This window comes from Salvia hispanica, chromosome 5, assembly GCF_029641045.1.
Source record: "Salvia hispanica isolate PSC_SH4W2 chromosome 5, Shi_PSC_v1, whole genome shotgun sequence".
Taxonomy (NCBI): domain Eukaryota; kingdom Viridiplantae; phylum Streptophyta; class Magnoliopsida; order Lamiales; family Lamiaceae; genus Salvia; species Salvia hispanica.
The window spans coordinates 10,141,531-10,162,947 of record NC_142696.1 but is presented as its reverse complement, the minus strand read 5'-3'; the positions used below and the strand labels follow the sequence as shown (position 1 = coordinate 10,162,947).

Here is a 21,417-nt window from a genome sequence, read left to right as displayed (position 1 = left end):
ATCACCGCGAAGCTCTCGCCGAGCCCCACGTTCTGAGCAACGGGTACAGCCCGTGGCTACTCTGGGAAGCAAAAAGAGGCCGTTTCGAGCCATTTCGAACACTTTTAGTTCGCAGCTACAGTTTTTCGGCACGTTTAAGATTGTGGGACCCGCTCATCACCGGCTCGTGGAGATTGTCGTACTTTTTGTCCTCGTACTCGACAACCACTAATCGAGTGTCGGACCACATCAAGACCAACTGAACGGAAAAAAAAATGAACGCACTCGCAAAAAAAGGGGTGCAACAGGGGGTCACCCATCCTAGTACTACTCTCGCCCAAGCACGCTTAACTTCGGAGTTCTGATGGGATCCGGTGCATTAGTGCTGGTATGATCGCACCCATCAATAGCCCCGCACTTTACTCTTTCATAGCGTACGCTCCCGTGCGCAGGTTCTGATCCCCCACCCTCCAGACGGGTATAACTTTTGATCGGGAAGGAGTTACGGGACCCACAACATATCACCGCGAAGCTCTCGCCGAGCCCCACGGGTCACCCATCCTAGTACTACTCTCGCCCAAGCACGCTTAACTTCGGAGTTCTGATGGGATCCGGTGCATTAGTGCTGGTATGATCGCACCCATCAATAGCCCCGCACTTTATTCTTTCATAGCGTATGCTCCCGTGCGCAGGTTCTGATCCCCCACCCTTCACACAGGCATAACTTTTGATCCGGAAGGAGTTACGGGACCCACAGCATATCACCGCGAAGCTCTCGCCGAGCCCCACGTTCTGAGCTACGTGTACAGCCCGTGGCTACTCCGGGAAGCAAAAAGAGGCCGTTTCGAGCCATTTCGAACACTTTTAGTTCGCAGCTACTGTTTTTCGGCACGTTTAAGATTGTGGGACCCGCTCGTCACGGGCTCGTGGAGTTTGTCGTACTTTTTGTCCTAGTACTCGACAACAGCTAATCGAGTGTCGGACCACATCAAGACCAACTGAACGGAAAAAAAAAATGAACGCACTCGCAAAAAAAGGGGTGCAACACGAGGACTTCCCAGGGGGTCACCCATCCTAGTACTACTCTCGCCCAAGCACGCTTAACCTCGGAGTTCTGATGGGATCCGGTGCATTAGTGCTGGTATGATCGCACCCATCAATAGCCCCGCACTTTATTCTTTCATAGCGTACGCTCCCGTGCGCAGGTTCTGATCCCCCACCCTCTAGACGGGTATAACTTTTGATCGGGAATGAGTTACGGGACCCACAACATATCACCGCGAAGCTCTCGCCGAGCCCCACGTTCTGAGCTACGGGTACAACCCGTGGCTACTCCGGGAAGCAAAAAGAGGCCGTTTCGAGCCATTTCGAACACTTTTAGTTCGCAGCTACTGTTTTTCGGCACGTTTAAGATTGTGGGACCCGCTCGTCACCGGCTCTTGGAGATTGTCGTACTTTTTGTCCTCGTACTCGACAACAGCTAATCGAGTGTCGGACCACATCAAGACCAACTGAACGGAAAAAAAAAATGAACGCACTCGCAAAAAAAGGGGTGCAACACAAGGACTTCCCAGGGAGTCACCCATCCTAGTACTACTCTCGCCCAAGCACGCTTAACTTCGGAGTTCTGATGGGATCCGGTGCATTAGGGCTGGTATGATCGCACCCATCAATAGCCTCGCACTTTATTCTTTCATAGCGTACGCTCCCGTGCGCAGGTTCTGATCCCCCACCCTTCACACAGGCATAACTTTTGATCCGGAAGGAGTTACGGGACCCACAGAATATCACCGCGAAGCTCTCGCCGAGCCCCACGTTCTGAGCAACGGGTACAGCCCGTGGCTACTCTGGGAAGCAAAAAGAGGCCGTTTCGAGCCATTTCGAACACTTTTAGTTCGCAGCTACAGTTTTTCGGCACGTTTAAGATTGTGGGACCCGCTCATCACCGGCTCGTGGAGATTGTCGTACTTTTTGTCCTCGTACTCGACAACCACTAATCGAGTGTCGGACCACATCAAGACCAACTGAACGGAAAAAAAAATGAACGCACTCGCAAAAAAAGGGGTGCAACAGGGGGTCACCCATCCTAGTACTACTCTCGCCCAAGCACGCTTAACTTCGGAGTTCTGATGGGATCCGGTGCATTAGTGCTGGTATGATCGCACCCATCAATAGCCCCGCACTTTATTCTTTCATAGCGTACGCTCCCGTGCGCAGGTTCTGATCCCCCACCCTTCACACAGGCATAACTTTTGATCCGGAAGGAGTTACGGGACCCACAGCATATCACCACGAAGCTCTCGCCGAGCCCCACGTTCTGAGCTACGGGTACAGCCCGTGGCTACTCCGGGAAGCAAAAAGAGGCCGTTTCGAGCCATTTCGAACACTTTTAGTTCGCAGCCACTGTTTTTCGGCACGTTTAAGATTGTGGGACCCGCTCGTCACCGGCTCGAGGAGATTGTCGTACTTTTTGTCCTCGTACTCGACAACCACTAATCGAGTGTCGGACCACATCAAGACCAACTGAACGGAAAAAAAATGAACGCACTCGCAAAAAAAGGGGTGCAACAGGGGGTCACCCATCCTAGTACTACTCTCGCCCAAGCACGCTTAACTTCGGAGTTCTGATGGGATCCGGTGCATTAGTGCTGGTATGATCGCACCCATCAATAGCCCCGCACTTTATTCTTTCATAGCGTACGCTCCCGTGCGCAGGTTCTGATCCCACACCCTCCAGACGGGTATAACTTTTGATCGGGAATGAGTTACGGGACCCACAACATATCACCGCGAAGCTCTCGCCGAGCCCCACGTTCTGAGCTACGGGTACAGCCCGTGGCTACTCCGGGAAGCAAAAAGAGGCCGTTTCGAGCCATTTCGAACACTTTTAGTTCGCAGCTACTGTTTTTCGGCACGTTTAAGATTGTGGGACCCGCTCGTCACCGGCTCGTGGAGATTGTCGTACTTTTTGTCCTCGTACTCGACAACAGCTAATCGAGTGTCGGACCACATCAAGACCAAATGAATGGAAAAAAAAAATGAACGCACTCGCAAAAAAAGGGGTGCAACACGAGGACTTCCCAGGGGGTCACCCATCCTAGTACTACTCTCGCCCAAGCACGCATAACTTCGGAGTTCTGATGGGATCCGGTGCATTAGTGCTGGTATGATCGCACCCATCAATAGCCTCGCACTTTATTCTGTCATAGCGTACGCTCCCGTGCGCAGGTTCTGATCCCCCACCCTTCACACAGGCATAACTTTTGATCCGGAAGGAGTTACGGGACCCACAGCATATCACCGCGAAGCTCTCGCCGAGCCCCACGTTCTGAGCTAAGTGTACAGCCCGTGGCTACTCCGGGAAGCAAAAAGAGGCCGTTTCGAGCCATTTCGAACACTTTTAGTTCGCAGCTACTGTTTTTCGGCACGTTTAAGATTGTGGGACCCGCTCGTCACCGGCTCGTGGAGTTTGTCGTACTTTTTGTCCTCGTACTCGACAACAGCTAATCGAGTGTCGGACCACATCAAGACCAACTGACCGGAAAAAAAAAATGAACGCACTCGCAAAAAAAGGGGTGCAACACGAGGACTTCCCAGGGGGTCACCCATCCTAGTACTACTCTCGCCCAAGCACGCTTAACTTCGGAGTTCTGATGGGATCCGGTGCATTAGGGCTGGTATGATCGCACCCATCAATAGCCTCGCACTTTATTCTTTCATATCGTACGCTCCCGTGCGCAGGTTCTGATCCCCCACCCTTCACACAGGCATAACTTTTGATCCGGAAGGAGTTACGGGACCCACAGCATATCACTGCGAAGCTCTCGCCGAGCCCCACGTTCTGAGCTACGGGTACAGCCCGTGGCTACTCCGGGAAGCAAAAAGAGGCCGTTTCGAGCCATTTCGAACACTTTTAGTTCGCAGCTACAGTTTTTCGGCACGTTTAAGATTGTGGGACCCGCTCATCACCGGCTCGTGGAGATTGTCGTACTTTTTGTCCTCGTACTCGACAACCACTAATGGAGTGTCGGACCACATCAAGACCAACTGAAAGGAAAAAAAATGAACGCACTCGCAAAAAAAGGGGTGCAACAGGGGGTCACCCATCCTAGTACTACTCTCGCCCAAGCACGCTTAACTTCGGAGTTCTGATGGGATCCGGTGCATTAGTGCTGGTATGATCGCACCCATCAATAGCCCCGCACTTTATTCTTTCATAGCGTACGCTCCCGTGCGCAGGTTCTGATCCCCCACCCTCCAGACGGGTATAACTTTTGATCGGGAATGAGTTACGGGACCCACAACATATCACCGCGAAGCTCTCGCCGAGCCCCACGTTCTGAGCTACGGGTACAGCCCGTGGCTACTCCGGGAAGCAAAAAGAGGCCGTTTCGAGCCATTTCGAACACTTTTAGTTCGCAGCCACCGTTTTTCGGCACGTTTAAGATTGTGGGACCCGCTCGTCACCGGCTCGTGGAGATTGTCGTACTTTTTGTCCTCGTACTCGACAACAGCTAATCGAGTGTCGGACCACATCAAGACCAACTGAACGGAAAAAAAAAATGAACGCACTCGCAAAAAAAGGGGTGCAACACAAGGACTTCCCAGGGGGTCACCCATCCTAGTACTACTCTCGCCCAAGCACGCATAACTTCGGAGTTCTGATGGGATCCGGTGCATTAGTGCTGGTATGATCGCACCCATCAATAGCCTCGCACTTTATTCTTTCATAGCGTACGCTCCCGTGCGCAGGTTCTGATCCCCCACCCTTCACACAGGCATAACTTTTGATCCGGAAGGAGTTACGGGACCCACAGCATATCACCGCGAAGCTCTCGCCGAGCCCCACGTTCTGAGCTACGTGTACAGCCCGTGGCTACTCCGGGAAGCAAAAAGAGGCCGTTTCGAGCCATTTCGAACACTTTTAGTTCGCAGCTACTGTTTTTCGGCACGTTTAAGATTGTGGGACCCGCTCGTCACGGGCTCGTGGAGTTTGTCGTACTTTTTGTCCTAGTACTCGACAACAGCTAATCGAGTGTCGGACCACATCAAGACCAACTGAACGGAAAAAAAAAATGAACGCACTCGCAAAAAAAGGGGTGCAACACGAGGACTTCCCAGGGGGTCACCCATCCTAGTACTACTCTCGCCCAAGCACGCTTAACCTCGGAGTTCTGATGGGATCCGGTGCATTAGTGCTGGTATGATCGCACCCATCAATAGCCCCGCACTTTATTCTTTCATAGCGTACGCTCCCGTGCGCAGGTTCTGATCCCCCACCCTCTAGACGGGTATAACTTTTGATCGGGAATGAGTTACGGGACCCACAACATATCACCGCGAAGCTCTCGCCGAGCCCCACGTTCTGAGCTACGGGTACAACCCGTGGCTACTCCGGGAAGCAAAAAGAGGCCGTTTCGAGCCATTTCGAACACTTTTAGTTCGCAGCTACTGTTTTTCGGCACGTTTAAGATTGTGGGACCCGCTCGTCACCGGCTCTTGGAGATTGTCGTACTTTTTGTCCTCGTACTCGACAACAGCTAATCGAGTGTCGGACCACATCAAGACCAACTGAACGGAAAAAAAAAATGAACGCACTCGCAAAAAAAGGGGTGCAACACAAGGACTTCCCAGGGAGTCACCCATCCTAGTACTACTCTCGCCCAAGCACGCTTAACTTCGGAGTTCTGATGGGATCCGGTGCATTAGGGCTGGTATGATCGCACCCATCAATAGCCTCGCACTTTATTCTTTCATAGCGTACGCTCCCGTGCGCAGGTTCTGATCCCCCACCCTTCACACAGGCATAACTTTTGATCCGGAAGGAGTTACGGGACCCACAGAATATCACCGCGAAGCTCTCGCCGAGCCCCACGTTCTGAGCAACGGGTACAGCCCGTGGCTACTCTGGGAAGCAAAAAGAGGCCGTTTAGAGCCATTTCGAACACTTTTAGTTCGCAGCTACAGTTTTTCGGCACGTTTAAGATTGTGGGACCCGCTCATCACCGGCTCGTGGAGATTGTCGTACTTTTTGTCCTCGTACTCGACAACCACTAATCGAGTGTCGGACCACATCAAGACCAACTGAACGGAAAAAAAAATGAACGCACTCGCAAAAAAAGGGGTGCAACAGGGGGTCACCCATCCTAGTACTACTCTCGCCCAAGCACGCTTAACTTCGGAGTTCTGATGGGATCCGGTGCATTAGTGCTGGTATGATCGCACCCATCAATAGCCCCGCACTTTATTCTTTCATAGCGTACGCTCCCGTGCGCAGGTTCTGATCCCCCACCCTTCACACAGGCATAACTTTTGATCCGGAAGGAGTTACGGGACCCACAGCATATCACCACGAAGCTCTCGCCGAGCCCCACGTTCTGAGCTACGGGTACAGCCCGTGGCTACTCCGGGAAGCAAAAAGAGGCCGTTTCGAGCCATTTCGAACACTTTTAGTTCGCAGCCACTGTTTTTCGGCACGTTTAAGATTGTGGGACCCGCTCGTCACCGGCTCGAGGAGATTGTCGTACTTTTTGTCCTCGTACTCGACAACCACTAATCGAGTGTCGGACCACATCAAGACCAACTGAACGGAAAAAAAATGAACGCACTCGCAAAAAAAGGGGTGCAACAGGGGGTCACCCATCCTAGTACTACTCTCGCCCAAGCACGCTTAACTTCGGAGTTCTGATGGGATCCGGTGCATTAGTGCTGGTATGATCGCACCCATCAATAGCCCCGCACTTTATTCTTTCATAGCGTACGCTCCCGTGCGCAGGTTCTGATCCCACACCCTCCAGACGGGTATAACTTTTGATCGGGAATGAGTTACGGGACCCACAACATATCACCGCGAAGCTCTCGCCGAGCCCCACGTTCTGAGCTACGGGTACAGCCCGTGGCTACTCCGGGAAGCAAAAAGAGGCCGTTTCGAGCCATTTCGAACACTTTTAGTTCGCAGCTACTGTTTTTCGGCACGTTTAAGATTGTGGGACCCGCTCGTCACCGGCTCGTGGAGATTGTCGTACTTTTTGTCCTCGTACTCGACAACAGCTAATCGAGTGTCGGACCACATCAAGACCAAATGAATGGAAAAAAAAAATGAACGCACTCGCAAAAAAAGGGGTGCAACACGAGGACTTCCCAGGGGGTCACCCATCCTAGTACTACTCTCGCCCAAGCACGCATAACTTCGGAGTTCTGATGGGATCCGGTGCATTAGTGCTGGTATGATCGCACCCATCAATAGCCTCGCACTTTATTCTGTCATAGCGTACGCTCCCGTGCGCAGGTTCTGATCCCCCACCCTTCACACAGGCATAACTTTTGATCCGGAAGGAGTTACGGGACCCACAGCATATCACCGCGAAGCTCTCGCCGAGCCCCACGTTCTGAGCTAAGTGTACAGCCCGTGGCTACTCCGGGAAGCAAAAAGAGGCCGTTTCGAGCCATTTCGAACACTTTTAGTTCGCAGCTACTGTTTTTCGGCACGTTTAAGATTGTGGGACCCGCTCGTCACCGGCTCGTGGAGTTTGTCGTACTTTTTGTCCTCGTACTCGACAACAGCTAATCGAGTGTCGGACCACATCAAGACCAACTGACCGGAAAAAAAAAATGAACGCACTCGCAAAAAAAGGGGTGCAACACGAGGACTTCCCAGGGGGTCACCCATCCTAGTACTACTCTCGCCCAAGCACGCTTAACTTCGGAGTTCTGATGGGATCCGGTGCATTAGGGCTGGTATGATCGCACCCATCAATAGCCTCGCACTTTATTCTTTCATATCGTACGCTCCCGTGCGCAGGTTCTGATCCCCCACCCTTCACACAGGCATAACTTTTGATCCGGAAGGAGTTACGGGACCCACAGAATATCACCGCGAAGCTCTCGCCGAGCCCCACGTTCTGAGCAACGGGTACAGCCCGTGGCTACTCTGGGAAGCAAAAAGAGGCCGTTTCGAGCCATTTCGAACACTTTTAGTTCGCAGCTACAGTTTTTCGGCACGTTTAAGATTGTGGGACCCGCTCATCACCGGCTCGTGGAGATTGTCGTACTTTTTGTCCTCGTACTCGACAACCACTAATCGAGTGTCGGACCACATCAAGAACAACTGAACGGAAAAAAAAATGAACGCACTCGCAAAAAAAGGGGTGCAACAGGGGGTCACCCATCCTAGTACTACTCTCGCCCAAGCACGCTTAACTTCGGAGTTCTGATGGGATCCGGTGCATTAGTGCTGGTATGATCGCACCCATCAATAGCCCCGCACTTTATTCTTTCATAGCGTACGCTCCCGTGCGCAGGTTCTGATCCCCCACCCTTCACACAGGCATAACTTTTGATCCGGAAGGAGTTACGGGACCCACAGCATATCACCACGAAGCTCTCGCCGAGCCCCACGTTCTGAGCTACGGGTACAGCCCGTGGCTACTCCGGGAAGCAAAAAGAGGCCGTTTCGAGCCATTTCGAACACTTTTAGTTCGCAGCCACTGTTTTTCGGCACGTTTAAGATTGTGGGACCCGCTCGTCACCGGCTCGAGGAGATTGTCGTACTTTTTGTCCTCGTACTCGACAACCACTAATCGAGTGTCGGACCACATCAAGACCAACTGAACGGAAAAAAAATGAACGCACTCGCAAAAAAAGGGGTGCAACAGGGGGTCACCCATCCTAGTACTACTCTCGCCCAAGCACGCTTAACTTCGGAGTTCTGATGGGATCCGGTGCATTAGTGCTGGTATGATCGCACCCATCAATAGCCCCGCACTTTATTCTTTCATAGCGTACGCTCCCGTGCGCAGGTTCTGATCCCACACCCTCCAGACGGGTATAACTTTTGATCGGGAATGAGTTACGGGACCCACAACATATCACCGCGAAGCTCTCGCCGAGCCCCACGTTCTGAGCTACGGGTACAGCCCGTGGCTACTCCGGGAAGCAAAAAGAGGCCGTTTCGAGCCATTTCGAACACTTTTAGTTCGCAGCTACTGTTTTTCGGCACGTTTAAGATTGTGGGACCCGCTCGTCACCGGCTCGTGGAGATTGTCGTACTTTTTGTCCTCGTACTCGACAACAGCTAATCGAGTGTCGGACCACATCAAGACCAAATGAATGGAAAAAAAAAATGAACGCACTCGCAAAAAAAGGGGTGCAACACGAGGACTTCCCAGGGGGTCACCCATCCTAGTACTACTCTCGCCCAAGCACGCATAACTTCGGAGTTCTGATGGGATCCGGTGCATTAGTGCTGGTATGATCGCACCCATCAATAGCCTCGCACTTTATTCTGTCATAGCGTACGCTCCCGTGCGCAGGTTCTGATCCCCCACCCTTCACACAGGCATAACTTTTGATCCGGAAGGAGTTACGGGACCCACAGCATATCACCGCGAAGCTCTCGCCGAGCCCCACGTTCTGAGCTAAGTGTACAGCCCGTGGCTACTCCGGGAAGCAAAAAGAGGCCGTTTCGAGCCATTTCGAACACTTTTAGTTCGCAGCTACTGTTTTTCGGCACGTTTAAGATTGTGGGACCCGCTCGTCACCGGCTCGTGGAGTTTGTCGTACTTTTTGTCCTCGTACTCGACAACAGCTAATCGAGTGTCGGACCACATCAAGACCAACTGACCGGAAAAAAAAAATGAACGCACTCGCAAAAAAAGGGGTGCAACACGAGGACTTCCCAGGGGGTCACCCATCCTAGTACTACTCTCGCCCAAGCACGCTTAACTTCGGAGTTCTGATGGGATCCGGTGCATTAGGGCTGGTATGATCGCACCCATCAATAGCCTCGCACTTTATTCTTTCATATCGTACGCTCCCGTGCGCAGGTTCTGATCCCCCACCCTTCACACAGGCATAACTTTTGATCCGGAAGGAGTTACGGGACCCACAGCATATCACTGCGAAGCTCTCGCCGAGCCCCACGTTCTGAGCTACGGGTACAGCCCGTGGCTACTCCGGGAAGCAAAAAGAGGCCGTTTCGAGCCATTTCGAACACTTTTAGTTCGCAGCTACAGTTTTTCGGCACGTTTAAGATTGTGGGACCCGCTCATCACCGGCTCGTGGAGATTGTCGTACTTTTTGTCCTCGTACTCGACAACCACTAATGGAGTGTCGGACCACATCAACACCAACTGAAAGGAAAAAAAATGAACGCACTCGCAAAAAAAGGGGTGCAACAGGGGGTCACCCATCCTAGTACTACTCTCGCCCAAGCACGCTTAACTTCGGAGTTCTGATGGGATCCGGTGCATTAGTGCTGGTATGATCGCACCCATCAATAGCCCCGCACTTTATTCTTTCATAGCGTACGCTCCCGTGCGCAGGTTCTGATCCCCCACCCTCCAGACGGGTATAACTTTTGATCGGGAATGAGTTACGGGACCCACAACATATCACCGCGAAGCTCTCGCCGAGCCCCACGTTCTGAGCTACGGGTACAGCCCGTGGCTACTCCGGGAAGCAAAAAGAGGCCGTTTCGAGCCATTTCGAACACTTTTAGTTCGCAGCCACCGTTTTTCGGCACGTTTAAGATTGTGGGACCCGCTCGTCACCGGCTCGTGGAGATTGTCGTACTTTTTGTCCTCGTACTCGACAACAGCTAATCGAGTGTCGGACCACATCAAGACCAACTGAACGGAAAAAAAAAATGAACGCACTCGCAAAAAAAGGGGTGCAACAGGGGGTCACCCATCCTAGTACTACTCTCGCCCAAGCACGCTTAACTTCGGAGTTCTGATGGGATCCGGTGCATTAGTGCTGGTATGATCGCACCCATCAATAGCCCCGCACTTTATTCTTTCATAGCGTACGCTCCCGTGCGCAGGTTCTGATCCCCCACCCTTCACACAGGCATAACTTTTGATCCGGAAGGAGTTACGGGACCCACAGCATATCACCACGAAGCTCTCGCCGAGCCCCACGTTCTGAGCTACGGGTACAGCCCGTGGCTACTCCGGGAAGCAAAAAGAGGCCGTTTCGAGCCATTTCGAACACTTTTAGTTCGCAGCCACTGTTTTTCGGCACGTTTAAGATTGTGGGACCCGCTCGTCACCGGCTCGAGGAGATTGTCGTACTTTTTGTCCTCGTACTCGACAACCACTAATCGAGTGTCGGACCACATCAAGACCAACTGAACGGAAAAAAAATGAACGCACTCGCAAAAAAAGGGGTGCAACAGGGGGTCACCCATCCTAGTACTACTCTCGCCCAAGCACGCTTAACTTCGGAGTTCTGATGGGATCCGGTGCATTAGTGCTGGTATGATCGCACCCATCAATAGCCCCGCACTTTATTCTTTCATAGCGTACGCTCCCGTGCGCAGGTTCTGATCCCACACCCTCCAGACGGGTATAACTTTTGATCGGGAATGAGTTACGGGACCCACAACATATCACCGCGAAGCTCTCGCCGAGCCCCACGTTCTGAGCTACGGGTACAGCCCGTGGCTACTCCGGGAAGCAAAAAGAGGCCGTTTCGAGCCATTTCGAACACTTTTAGTTCGCAGCTACTGTTTTTCGGCACGTTTAAGATTGTGGGACCCGCTCGTCACCGGCTCGTGGAGATTGTCGTACTTTTTGTCCTCGTACTCGACAACAGCTAATCGAGTGTCGGACCACATCAAGACCAAATGAATGGAAAAAAAAAATGAACGCACTCGCAAAAAAAGGGGTGCAACACGAGGACTTCCCAGGGGGTCACCCATCCTAGTACTACTCTCGCCCAAGCACGCATAACTTCGGAGTTCTGATGGGATCCGGTGCATTAGTGCTGGTATGATCGCACCCATCAATAGCCTCGCACTTTATTCTGTCATAGCGTACGCTCCCGTGCGCAGGTTCTGATCCCCCACCCTTCACACAGGCATAACTTTTGATCCGGAAGGAGTTACGGGACCCACAGCATATCACCGCGAAGCTCTCGCCGAGCCCCACGTTCTGAGCTAAGTGTACAGCCCGTGGCTACTCCGGGAAGCAAAAAGAGGCCGTTTCGAGCCATTTCGAACACTTTTAGTTCGCAGCTACTGTTTTTCGGCACGTTTAAGATTGTGGGACCCGCTCGTCACCGGCTCGTGGAGTTTGTCGTACTTTTTGTCCTCGTACTCGACAACAGCTAATCGAGTGTCGGACCACATCAAGACCAACTGACCGGAAAAAAAAAATGAACGCACTCGCAAAAAAAGGGGTGCAACACGAGGACTTCCCAGGGGGTCACCCATCCTAGTACTACTCTCGCCCAAGCACGCTTAACTTCGGAGTTCTGATGGGATCCGGTGCATTAGGGCTGGTATGATCGCACCCATCAATAGCCTCGCACTTTATTCTTTCATATCGTACGCTCCCGTGCGCAGGTTCTGATCCCCCACCCTTCACACAGGCATAACTTTTGATCCGGAAGGAGTTACGGGACCCACAGCATATCACTGCGAAGCTCTCGCCGAGCCCCACGTTCTGAGCTACGGGTACAGCCCGTGGCTACTCCGGGAAGCAAAAAGAGGCCGTTTCGAGCCATTTCGAACACTTTTAGTTCGCAGCTACAGTTTTTCGGCACGTTTAAGATTGTGGGACCCGCTCATCACCGGCTCGTGGAGATTGTCGTACTTTTTGTCCTCGTACTCGACAACCACTAATGGAGTGTCGGACCACATCAACACCAACTGAAAGGAAAAAAAATGAACGCACTCGCAAAAAAAGGGGTGCAACAGGGGGTCACCCATCCTAGTACTACTCTCGCCCAAGCACGCTTAACTTCGGAGTTCTGATGGGATCCGGTGCATTAGTGCTGGTATGATCGCACCCATCAATAGCCCCGCACTTTATTCTTTCATAGCGTACGCTCCCGTGCGCAGGTTCTGATCCCCCACCCTCCAGACGGGTATAACTTTTGATCGGGAATGAGTTACGGGACCCACAACATATCACCGCGAAGCTCTCGCCGAGCCCCACGTTCTGAGCTACGGGTACAGCCCGTGGCTACTCCGGGAAGCAAAAAGAGGCCGTTTCGAGCCATTTCGAACACTTTTAGTTCGCAGCCACCGTTTTTCGGCACGTTTAAGATTGTGGGACCCGCTCGTCACCGGCTCGTGGAGATTGTCGTACTTTTTGTCCTCGTACTCGACAACAGCTAATCGAGTGTCGGACCACATCAAGACCAACTGAACGGAAAAAAAAAATGAACGCACTCGCAAAAAAAGGGGTGCAACACAAGGACTTCCCAGGGGGTCACCCATCCTAGTACTACTCTCGCCCAAGCACGCATAACTTCGGAGTTCTGATGGGATCCGGTGCATTAGTGCTGGTATGATCGCACCCATCAATAGCCTCGCACTTTATTCTTTCATAGCGTACGCTCCCGTGCGCAGGTTCTGATCCCCCACCCTTCACACAGGCATAACTTTTGATCCGGAAGGAGTTACGGGACCCACAGCATATCACCGCGAAGCTCTCGCCGAGCCCCACGTTCTGAGCTACGTGTACAGCCCGTGGCTACTCCGGGAAGCAAAAAGAGGCCGTTTCGAGCCATTTCGAACACTTTTAGTTCGCAGCTACTGTTTTTCGGCACGTTTAAGATTGTGGGACCCGCTCGTCACGGGCTCGTGGAGTTTGTCGTACTTTTTGTCCTAGTACTCGACAACAGCTAATCGAGTGTCGGACCACATCAAGACCAACTGAACGGAAAAAAAAAATGAACGCACTCGCAAAAAAAGGGGTGCAACACGAGGACTTCCCAGGGGGTCACCCATCCTAGTACTACTCTCGCCCAAGCACGCTTAACCTCGGAGTTCTGATGGGATCCGGTGCATTAGTGCTGGTATGATCGCACCCATCAATAGCCCCGCACTTTATTCTTTCATAGCGTACGCTCCCGTGCGCAGGTTCTGATCCCCCACCCTCTAGACGGGTATAACTTTTGATCGGGAATGAGTTACGGGACCCACAACATATCACCGCGAAGCTCTCGCCGAGCCCCACGTTCTGAGCTACGGGTACAACCCGTGGCTACTCCGGGAAGCAAAAAGAGGCCGTTTCGAGCCATTTCGAACACTTTTAGTTCGCAGCTACTGTTTTTCGGCACGTTTAAGATTGTGGGACCCGCTCGTCACCGGCTCTTGGAGATTGTCGTACTTTTTGTCCTCGTACTCGACAACAGCTAATCGAGTGTCGGACCACATCAAGACCAACTGAACGGAAAAAAAAAATGAACGCACTCGCAAAAAAAGGGGTGCAACACAAGGACTTCCCAGGGAGTCACCCATCCTAGTACTACTCTCGCCCAAGCACGCTTAACTTCGGAGTTCTGATGGGATCCGGTGCATTAGGGCTGGTATGATCGCACCCATCAATAGCCTCGCACTTTATTCTTTCATAGCGTACGCTCCCGTGCGCAGGTTCTGATCCCCCACCCTTCACACAGGCATAACTTTTGATCCGGAAGGAGTTACGGGACCCACAGAATATCACCGCGAAGCTCTCGCCGAGCCCCACGTTCTGAGCAACGGGTACAGCCCGTGGCTACTCTGGGAAGCAAAAAGAGGCCGTTTCGAGCCATTTCGAACACTTTTAGTTCGCAGCTACAGTTTTTCGGCACGTTTAAGATTGTGGGACCCGCTCATCACCGGCTCGTGGAGATTGTCGTACTTTTTGTCCTCGTACTCGACAACCACTAATCGAGTGTCGGACCACATCAAGACCAACTGAACGGAAAAAAAAATGAACGCACTCGCAAAAAAAGGGGTGCAACAGGGGGTCACCCATCCTAGTACTACTCTCGCCCAAGCATGCTTAACTTCGGAGTTCTGATGGGATCCGGTGCATTAGTGCTGGTATGATCGCACCCATCAATAGCCCCGCACTTTATTCTTTCATAGCGTACGCTCCCGTGCGCAGGTTCTGATCCCCCACCCTTCACACAGGCATAACTTTTGATCCGGAAGGAGTTACGGGACCCACAGCATATCACCACGAAGCTCTCGCCGAGCCCCACGTTCTGAGCTACGGGTACAGCCCGTGGCTACTCCGGGAAGCAAAAAGAGGCCGTTTCGAGCCATTTCGAACACTTTTAGTTCGCAGCCACTGTTTTTCGGCACGTTTAAGATTGTGGGACCCGCTCGTCACCGGCTCGAGGAGATTGTCGTACTTTTTGTCCTCGTACTCGACAACCACTAATCGAGTGTCGGACCACATCAAGACCAACTGAACGGAAAAAAAATGAACGCACTCGCAAAAAAAGGGGTGCAACAGGGGGTCACCCATCCTAGTACTACTCTCGCCCAAGCACGCTTAACTTCGGAGTTCTGATGGGATCCGGTGCATTAGTGCTGGTATGATCGCACCCATCAATAGCCCCGCACTTTATTCTTTCATAGCGTACGCTCCCGTGCGCAGGTTCTGATCCCACACCCTCCAGACGGGTATAACTTTTGATCGGGAATGAGTTACGGGACCCACAACATATCACCGCGAAGCTCTCGCCGAGCCCCACGTTCTGAGCTACGGGTACAGCCCGTGGCTACTCCGGGAAGCAAAAAGAGGCCGTTTCGAGCCATTTCGAACACTTTTAGTTCGCAGCTACTGTTTTTCGGCACGTTTAAGATTGTGGGACCCGCTCGTCACCGGCTCGTGGAGATTGTCGTACTTTTTGTCCTCGTACTCGACAACAGCTAATCGAGTGTCGGACCACATCAAGACCAAATGAATGGAAAAAAAAAATGAACGCACTCGCAAAAAAAGGGGTGCAACACGAGGACTTCCCAGGGGGTCACCCATCCTAGTACTACTCTCGCCCAAGCACGCATAACTTCGGAGTTCTGATGGGATCCGGTGCATTAGTGCTGGTATGATCGCACCCATCAATAGCCTCGCACTTTATTCTGTCATAGCGTACGCTCCCGTGCGCAGGTTCTGATCCCCCACCCTTCACACAGGCATAACTTTTGATCCGGAAGGAGTTACGGGACCCACAGCATATCACCGCGAAGCTCTCGCCGAGCCCCACGTTCTGAGCTAAGTGTACAGCCCGTGGCTACTCCGGGAAGCAAAAAGAGGCCGTTTCGAGCCATTTCGAACACTTTTAGTTCGCAGCTACTGTTTTTCGGCACGTTTAAGATTGTGGGACCCGCTCGTCACCGGCTCGTGGAGATTGTCGTACTTTTTGTCCTCGTACTCGACAACAGCTAATCGAGTGTCGGACCACATCAAGACCAAATGAATGGAAAAAAAAAATGAACGCACTCGCAAAAAAAGGGGTGCAACACGAGGACTTCCCAGGGGGTCACCCATCCTAGTACTACTCTCGCCCAAGCACGCATAACTTCGGAGTTCTGATGGGATCCGGTGCATTAGTGCTGGTATGATCGCACCCATCAATAGCCTCGCACTTTATTCTGTCATAGCGTACGCTCCCGTGCGCAGGTTCTGATCCCCCACCCTTCACACAGGCATAACTTTTGATCCGGAAGGAGTTACGGGACCCACAGCATATCACCGCGAAGCTCTCGCCGAGCCCCACGTTCTGAGCTAAGTGTACAGCCCGTGGCTACTCCGGGAAGCAAAAAGAGGCCGTTTCGAGCCATTTCGAACACTTTTAGTTCGCAGCTACTGTTTTTCGGCACGTTTAAGATTGTGGGACCCGCTCGTCACCGGCTCGTGGAGTTTGTCGTACTTTTTGTCCTCGTACTCGACAACAGCTAATCGAGTGTCGGACCACATCAAGACCAACTGAACGGAAAAAAAAAATGAACGCACTCGCAAAAAAAGGGGTGCAACACGAGGACTTCCCAGGGGGTCACCCATCCTAGTACTACTCTCGCCCAAGCACGCTTAACTTCGGAGTTCTGATGGGATCCGGTGCATTAGGGCTGGTATGATCGCACCCATCAATAGCCTCGCACTTTATTCTTTCATATCGTACGCTCCCGTGCGCAGGTTCTGATCCCCCACCCTTCACACAGGCATAACTTTTGATCCGGAAGGAGTTACGGGACCCACAGCATATCACTGCGAAGCTCTCGCCGAGCCCCACGTTCTGAGCTACGGGTACAGCCCGTGGCTACTCCGGGAAGCAAAAAGAGGCCGTTTCGAGCCATTTCGAACACTTTTAGTTCGCAGCTACAGTTTTTCGGCACGTTTAAGATTGTGGGACCTGCTCATCACCGGCTCGTGGAGATTGTCGTACTTTTTGTCCTCGTACTCGACAACCACTAATGGAGTGTCGGACCACATCAAGACCAACTGAAAGGAAAAAAAATGAACGCACTCGCAAAAAAAGGGGTGCAACAGGGGGTCACCCATCCTAGTACTACTCTCGCCCAAGCACGCTTAACTTCGGAGTTCTGATGGGATCCGGTGCATTAGTGCTGGTATGATCGCACCCATCAATAGCCCCGCACTTTATTCTTTCATAGCGTACGCTCCCGTGCGCAGGTTCTGATCCCCCACCCTCCAGACGGGTATAACTTTTGATCGGGAATGAGTTACGGGACCCACAACATATCACCGCGAAGCTCTCGCCGAGCCCCACGTTCTGAGCTACGGGTACAGCCCGTGGCTACTACGGGAAGCAAAAAGAGGCCGTTTCGAGCCATTTCGAACACTTTTAGTTCGCAGCCACTGTTTTTCGGCACGTTTAAGATTGTGGGACCCGCTCGTCACCGGCTCGTGGAGATTGTCGTACTTTTTGTCCTCGTACTCGACAACAGCTAATCGAGTGTCGGACCACATCAAGACCAACTGAACGGAAAAAAAAATGAACGCACTCGCAAAAAAAGGGGTGCAACACAAGGACTTCCCAGGGGGTCACCCATCCTAGTACTACTCTCGCCCAAGCACGCATAACTTCGGAGTTCTGATGGGATCCGGTGCATTAGTGCTGGTATGATCGCACCCATCAATAGCCTCGCACTTTATTCTGTCATAGCGTACGCTCCCGTGCGCAGGTTCTGATCCCCCACCCTCTAGACGGGTATAACTTTTGATCGGGAATGAGTTACGGGACCCACAACATATCACCGCGAAGCTCTCGCCGAGCCCCACGTTCTGAGCTACGGGTACAACCCGTGGCTACTCCGGGAAGCAAAAAGAGGCCGTTTCGAGCCATTTCGAACACTTTTAGTTCGCAGCTACAGTTTTTCGGCACGTTTAAGATTGTGGGACCTGCTCATCACCGGCTCGTGGAGATTGTCGTACTTTTTGTCCTCGTACTCGACAACCACTAATGGAGTGTCGGACCACATCAAGACCAACTGAAAGGAAAAAAAATGAACGCACTCGCAAAAAAAGGGGTGCAACAGGGGGTCACCCATCCTAGTACTACTCTCGCCCAAGCACGCTTAACTTCGGAGTTCTGATGGGATCCGGTGCATTAGTGTTGGTATGATCGCACCCATCAATAGCCCCGCACTTTATTCTTTCATAGCGTACGCTCCCGTGCGCAGGTTCTGATCCCCCACCCTCCAGACGGGTATAACTTTTGATCGGGAATGAGTTACGGGACCCACAACATATCACCGCGAAGCTCTCGCCGAGCCCCACGTTCTGAGCTACGGGTACAGCCCGTGGCTACTACGGGAAGCAAAAAGAGGCCGTTTCGAGCCATTTCGAACACTTTTAGTTCGCAGCCACTGTTTTTCGGCACGTTTAAGATTGTGGGACCCGCTCGTCACCGGCTCGTGGAGATTGTCGTACTTTTTGTCCTCGTACTCGACAACAGCTAATCGAGTGTCGGACCACATCAAGACCAAATGAATGGAAAAAAAAAATGAACGCACTCGCAAAAAAAGGGGTGCAACACGAGGACTTCCCAGGGGGTCACCCATCCTAGTACTACTCTCGCCCAAGCACGCATAACTTCGGAGTTCTGATGGGATCCGGTGCATTAGTGCTGGTATGATCGCACCCATCAATAGCCTCGCACTTTATTCTGTCATAGCGTACGCTCCCGTGCGCAGGTTCTGATCCCCCACCCTTCACACAGGCATAACTTTTGATCCGGAAGGAGTTACGGGACCCACAGCATATCACCGCGAAGCTCTCGCCGAGCCCCACGTTCTGAGCTAAGTGTACAGCCCGTGGCTACTCCGGGAAGCAAAAAGAGGCCGTTTCGAGCCATTTCGAACACTTTTAGTTCGCAGCTACTGTTTTTCGGTACGTTTAAGATTGTGGGACCCGCTCGTCACCGGCTCGTGGAGTTTGTCGTACTTTTTGTCCTCGTACTCGACAACAGCTAATCGAGTGTCGGACCACATCAAGACCAACTGAACGGAAAAAAAAAATGAACGCACTCGCAAAAAAAGGGGTGCAACACGAGGACTTCCCAGGGGGTCACCCATCCTAGTACTACTCTCGCCCAAGCACGCTTAACTTCGGAGTTCTGATGGGATCCGGTGCATTAGGGCTGGTATGATCGCACCCATCAATAGCCTCGCACTTTATTCTTTCATATCGTACGCTCCCGTGCGCAGGTTCTGATCCCCCACCCTTCACACAGGCATAACTTTTGATCCGGAAGGAGTTACGGGACCCACAGCATATCACTGCGAAGCTCTCGCCGAGCCCCACGTTCTGAGCTACGGGTACAGCCCGTGGCTACTCCGGGAAGCAAAAAGAGGCCGTTTCGAGCCATTTCGAACACTTTTAGTTCGCAGCTACAGTTTTTCGGCACGTTTAAGATTGTGGGACCTGCTCATCACCGGCTCGTGGAGATTGTCGTACTTTTTGTCCTCGTACTCGACAACCACTAATGGAGTGTCGGACCACATCAAGACCAACTGAAAGGAAAAAAAATGAACGCACTCGCAAAAAAAGGGGTGCAACAGGGGGTCACCCATCCTAGTACTACTCTCGCCCAAGCACGCTTAACTTCGGAGTTCTGATGGGATCCGGTGCATTAGTGCTGGTATGATCGCACCCATCAATAGCCCCGCACTTTATTCTTTCATAGCGTACGCTCCCGTGCGCAGGTTCTGATCCCCCACCCTCCAGACGGGTATAACTTTTGATCGGGAATGAGTTACGGGACCCACAACATATCACCGCGAAGCTCTCGCCGAGCCCCACGTTCTGAGCTACGGGTACAGCCCGTGGCTACTACGGGAAGCAAAAAGAGGCCGTTTCGAGCCATTTCGAACACTTTTAGTTCGCAGCCACTGTTTTTCGGCACGTTTAAGATTGTGGGACCCGCTCGTCACCGGCTCGTGGAGATTGTCGTACTTTTTGTCCTCGTACTCGACAACAGCTAATCGAGTGTCGGACCACATCAAGACCAACTGAACGGAAAAAAAAATGAACGCACTCGCAATAAAAGGGGTGCAACACAAGGACTTCCCAGGGGGTCACCCATCCTAGTACTACTCTCGCCCAAGCACGCATAACTTCGGAGTTCTGATGGGATCCGGTGCATTAGTGCTGGTATGATCGCACCCATCAATAGCCTCGCACTTTATTCTGTCATAGCGTACGCTCCCGTGCGCAGGTTCTGATCCCCCACCCTCTAGACGGGTATAACTTTTGATCGGGAATGAGTTACGGGACCCACAACATATCACCGCGAAGCTCTCGCCGAGCCCCACGTTCTGAGCTACGGGTACAACCCGTGGCTACTCCGGGAAGCAAAAAGAGGCCGTTTCGAGCCATTTCGAACACTTTTAGTTCGCAGCTACAGTTTTTCGGCACGTTTAAGATTGTGGGACCTGCTCATCACCGGCTCGTGGAGATTGTCGTACTTTTTGTCCTCGTACTCGACAACCACTAATGGAGTGTCGGACCACATCAAGACCAACTGAAAGGAAAAAAAATGAACGCACTCGCAAAAAAAGGGGTGCAACAGGGGGTCACCCATCCTAGTACTACTCTCGCCCAAGCACGCTTAACTTCGGAGTTCTGATGGGATCCGGTGCATTAGTGCTGGTATGATCGCACCCATCAATAGCCCCGCACTTTATTCTTTCATAGCGTACGCTCCCGTGCGCAGGTTCTGATCCCCCACCCTCCAGACGGGTATAACTTTTGATCGGGAATGAGTTACAGGACCCACAACATATCACCGCGAAGCTCTCGCCGAGCCCCACGTTCTGAGCTACGGGTACAGCCCGTGGCTACTACGGGAAGCAAAAAGAGGCCGTTTCGAGCCATTTCGAACACTTTTAGTTCGCAGCCACTGTTTTTCGGCACGTTTAAGATTGTGGGACCCGCTCGTCACCGGCTCGTGGAGATTGTCGTACTTTTTGTCCTCGTACTCGACAACAGCTAATCGAGTGTCGGACCACATCAAGACCAAATGAATGGAAAAAAAAAATGAACGCACTCGCAAAAAAAGGGGTGCAACACGAGGACTTCCCAGGGGGTCACCCATCCTAGTACTACTCTCGCCCAAGCACGCATAACTTCGGAGTTCTGATGGGATCCGGTGCATTAGTGCTGGTATGATCGCACCCATCAATAGCCTCGC

General features: G+C 52.3%; 24 non-coding genes and 18 pseudogenes across 24 annotated transcripts; all 42 read right to left on the bottom strand.

Moving 5' to 3' along the window:
- Positions 1 to 275: 275 nt before the first annotated feature.
- LOC148925584 (5S ribosomal RNA) lies at positions 276 to 381 on the bottom strand (annotated as a pseudogene).
- A 634-nt stretch (positions 382 to 1,015) lies between these two features.
- LOC148925583 (5S ribosomal RNA) lies at positions 1,016 to 1,134 on the bottom strand. The gene has a single exon (XR_016131835.1). It is a non-coding gene; the product is annotated as a 5S ribosomal RNA (ribosomal RNA).
- Positions 1,135 to 1,528: 394 nt separating this feature from the next.
- On the bottom strand, positions 1,529 to 1,647 carry LOC148925582 (5S ribosomal RNA). Its single transcript, XR_016131326.1, has one exon. It is a non-coding gene; the product is annotated as a 5S ribosomal RNA (ribosomal RNA).
- Positions 1,648 to 2,040: 393 nt separating this feature from the next.
- LOC148925581 (5S ribosomal RNA) lies at positions 2,041 to 2,146 on the bottom strand (annotated as a pseudogene).
- Positions 2,147 to 2,538: 392 nt separating this feature from the next.
- Positions 2,539 to 2,644, bottom strand: LOC148925580 (5S ribosomal RNA; annotated as a pseudogene).
- Positions 2,645 to 3,038: 394 nt separating this feature from the next.
- On the bottom strand, positions 3,039 to 3,157 carry LOC148925579 (5S ribosomal RNA). Its single transcript, XR_016132143.1, has one exon. It is a non-coding gene; the product is annotated as a 5S ribosomal RNA (ribosomal RNA).
- A 394-nt stretch (positions 3,158 to 3,551) lies between these two features.
- On the bottom strand, positions 3,552 to 3,670 carry LOC148925578 (5S ribosomal RNA). Its single transcript, XR_016131923.1, has one exon. It is a non-coding gene; the product is annotated as a 5S ribosomal RNA (ribosomal RNA).
- Positions 3,671 to 4,062: 392 nt separating this feature from the next.
- Positions 4,063 to 4,168, bottom strand: LOC148925577 (5S ribosomal RNA; annotated as a pseudogene).
- Positions 4,169 to 4,562: 394 nt separating this feature from the next.
- On the bottom strand, positions 4,563 to 4,681 carry LOC148925576 (5S ribosomal RNA). The gene has a single exon (XR_016131112.1). It is a non-coding gene; the product is annotated as a 5S ribosomal RNA (ribosomal RNA).
- Positions 4,682 to 5,075: 394 nt separating this feature from the next.
- Positions 5,076 to 5,194, bottom strand: LOC148925575 (5S ribosomal RNA). The gene has a single exon (XR_016131834.1). It is a non-coding gene; the product is annotated as a 5S ribosomal RNA (ribosomal RNA).
- Positions 5,195 to 5,588: 394 nt separating this feature from the next.
- Positions 5,589 to 5,707, bottom strand: LOC148925574 (5S ribosomal RNA). The gene has a single exon (XR_016131325.1). It is a non-coding gene; the product is annotated as a 5S ribosomal RNA (ribosomal RNA).
- A 393-nt stretch (positions 5,708 to 6,100) lies between these two features.
- Positions 6,101 to 6,206, bottom strand: LOC148925573 (5S ribosomal RNA; annotated as a pseudogene).
- Positions 6,207 to 6,598: 392 nt separating this feature from the next.
- On the bottom strand, positions 6,599 to 6,704 carry LOC148925572 (5S ribosomal RNA; annotated as a pseudogene).
- Positions 6,705 to 7,098: 394 nt separating this feature from the next.
- On the bottom strand, positions 7,099 to 7,217 carry LOC148925571 (5S ribosomal RNA). Its single transcript, XR_016132142.1, has one exon. It is a non-coding gene; the product is annotated as a 5S ribosomal RNA (ribosomal RNA).
- Positions 7,218 to 7,611: 394 nt separating this feature from the next.
- Positions 7,612 to 7,730, bottom strand: LOC148925570 (5S ribosomal RNA). Its single transcript, XR_016131922.1, has one exon. It is a non-coding gene; the product is annotated as a 5S ribosomal RNA (ribosomal RNA).
- Positions 7,731 to 8,123: 393 nt separating this feature from the next.
- On the bottom strand, positions 8,124 to 8,229 carry LOC148925569 (5S ribosomal RNA; annotated as a pseudogene).
- A 392-nt stretch (positions 8,230 to 8,621) lies between these two features.
- On the bottom strand, positions 8,622 to 8,727 carry LOC148925568 (5S ribosomal RNA; annotated as a pseudogene).
- A 394-nt stretch (positions 8,728 to 9,121) lies between these two features.
- Positions 9,122 to 9,240, bottom strand: LOC148925567 (5S ribosomal RNA). The gene has a single exon (XR_016132141.1). It is a non-coding gene; the product is annotated as a 5S ribosomal RNA (ribosomal RNA).
- Positions 9,241 to 9,634: 394 nt separating this feature from the next.
- LOC148925566 (5S ribosomal RNA) lies at positions 9,635 to 9,753 on the bottom strand. The gene has a single exon (XR_016131921.1). It is a non-coding gene; the product is annotated as a 5S ribosomal RNA (ribosomal RNA).
- A 392-nt stretch (positions 9,754 to 10,145) lies between these two features.
- On the bottom strand, positions 10,146 to 10,251 carry LOC148925565 (5S ribosomal RNA; annotated as a pseudogene).
- Positions 10,252 to 10,645: 394 nt separating this feature from the next.
- Positions 10,646 to 10,751, bottom strand: LOC148925564 (5S ribosomal RNA; annotated as a pseudogene).
- Positions 10,752 to 11,143: 392 nt separating this feature from the next.
- On the bottom strand, positions 11,144 to 11,249 carry LOC148925563 (5S ribosomal RNA; annotated as a pseudogene).
- A 394-nt stretch (positions 11,250 to 11,643) lies between these two features.
- On the bottom strand, positions 11,644 to 11,762 carry LOC148925562 (5S ribosomal RNA). Its single transcript, XR_016132140.1, has one exon. It is a non-coding gene; the product is annotated as a 5S ribosomal RNA (ribosomal RNA).
- A 394-nt stretch (positions 11,763 to 12,156) lies between these two features.
- LOC148925561 (5S ribosomal RNA) lies at positions 12,157 to 12,275 on the bottom strand. The gene has a single exon (XR_016131920.1). It is a non-coding gene; the product is annotated as a 5S ribosomal RNA (ribosomal RNA).
- A 392-nt stretch (positions 12,276 to 12,667) lies between these two features.
- Positions 12,668 to 12,773, bottom strand: LOC148925560 (5S ribosomal RNA; annotated as a pseudogene).
- A 394-nt stretch (positions 12,774 to 13,167) lies between these two features.
- On the bottom strand, positions 13,168 to 13,286 carry LOC148925559 (5S ribosomal RNA). The gene has a single exon (XR_016131111.1). It is a non-coding gene; the product is annotated as a 5S ribosomal RNA (ribosomal RNA).
- A 394-nt stretch (positions 13,287 to 13,680) lies between these two features.
- Positions 13,681 to 13,799, bottom strand: LOC148925558 (5S ribosomal RNA). Its single transcript, XR_016131833.1, has one exon. It is a non-coding gene; the product is annotated as a 5S ribosomal RNA (ribosomal RNA).
- Positions 13,800 to 14,193: 394 nt separating this feature from the next.
- Positions 14,194 to 14,312, bottom strand: LOC148925557 (5S ribosomal RNA). Its single transcript, XR_016131324.1, has one exon. It is a non-coding gene; the product is annotated as a 5S ribosomal RNA (ribosomal RNA).
- Positions 14,313 to 14,705: 393 nt separating this feature from the next.
- LOC148925556 (5S ribosomal RNA) lies at positions 14,706 to 14,811 on the bottom strand (annotated as a pseudogene).
- A 392-nt stretch (positions 14,812 to 15,203) lies between these two features.
- Positions 15,204 to 15,309, bottom strand: LOC148925555 (5S ribosomal RNA; annotated as a pseudogene).
- Positions 15,310 to 15,703: 394 nt separating this feature from the next.
- Positions 15,704 to 15,822, bottom strand: LOC148925554 (5S ribosomal RNA). The gene has a single exon (XR_016132139.1). It is a non-coding gene; the product is annotated as a 5S ribosomal RNA (ribosomal RNA).
- Positions 15,823 to 16,216: 394 nt separating this feature from the next.
- On the bottom strand, positions 16,217 to 16,335 carry LOC148925553 (5S ribosomal RNA). Its single transcript, XR_016132138.1, has one exon. It is a non-coding gene; the product is annotated as a 5S ribosomal RNA (ribosomal RNA).
- A 394-nt stretch (positions 16,336 to 16,729) lies between these two features.
- On the bottom strand, positions 16,730 to 16,848 carry LOC148925552 (5S ribosomal RNA). The gene has a single exon (XR_016131919.1). It is a non-coding gene; the product is annotated as a 5S ribosomal RNA (ribosomal RNA).
- A 392-nt stretch (positions 16,849 to 17,240) lies between these two features.
- On the bottom strand, positions 17,241 to 17,346 carry LOC148925551 (5S ribosomal RNA; annotated as a pseudogene).
- Positions 17,347 to 17,739: 393 nt separating this feature from the next.
- LOC148925550 (5S ribosomal RNA) lies at positions 17,740 to 17,858 on the bottom strand. The gene has a single exon (XR_016131110.1). It is a non-coding gene; the product is annotated as a 5S ribosomal RNA (ribosomal RNA).
- Positions 17,859 to 18,250: 392 nt separating this feature from the next.
- Positions 18,251 to 18,356, bottom strand: LOC148925549 (5S ribosomal RNA; annotated as a pseudogene).
- Positions 18,357 to 18,750: 394 nt separating this feature from the next.
- LOC148925548 (5S ribosomal RNA) lies at positions 18,751 to 18,869 on the bottom strand. Its single transcript, XR_016132137.1, has one exon. It is a non-coding gene; the product is annotated as a 5S ribosomal RNA (ribosomal RNA).
- A 394-nt stretch (positions 18,870 to 19,263) lies between these two features.
- On the bottom strand, positions 19,264 to 19,382 carry LOC148925547 (5S ribosomal RNA). Its single transcript, XR_016131918.1, has one exon. It is a non-coding gene; the product is annotated as a 5S ribosomal RNA (ribosomal RNA).
- A 392-nt stretch (positions 19,383 to 19,774) lies between these two features.
- Positions 19,775 to 19,880, bottom strand: LOC148925546 (5S ribosomal RNA; annotated as a pseudogene).
- A 393-nt stretch (positions 19,881 to 20,273) lies between these two features.
- LOC148925545 (5S ribosomal RNA) lies at positions 20,274 to 20,392 on the bottom strand. The gene has a single exon (XR_016131108.1). It is a non-coding gene; the product is annotated as a 5S ribosomal RNA (ribosomal RNA).
- Positions 20,393 to 20,784: 392 nt separating this feature from the next.
- Positions 20,785 to 20,890, bottom strand: LOC148925544 (5S ribosomal RNA; annotated as a pseudogene).
- A 394-nt stretch (positions 20,891 to 21,284) lies between these two features.
- LOC148925543 (5S ribosomal RNA) lies at positions 21,285 to 21,403 on the bottom strand. The gene has a single exon (XR_016132136.1). It is a non-coding gene; the product is annotated as a 5S ribosomal RNA (ribosomal RNA).
- Between the last annotated feature and the right edge of the window lie 14 nt (positions 21,404 to 21,417).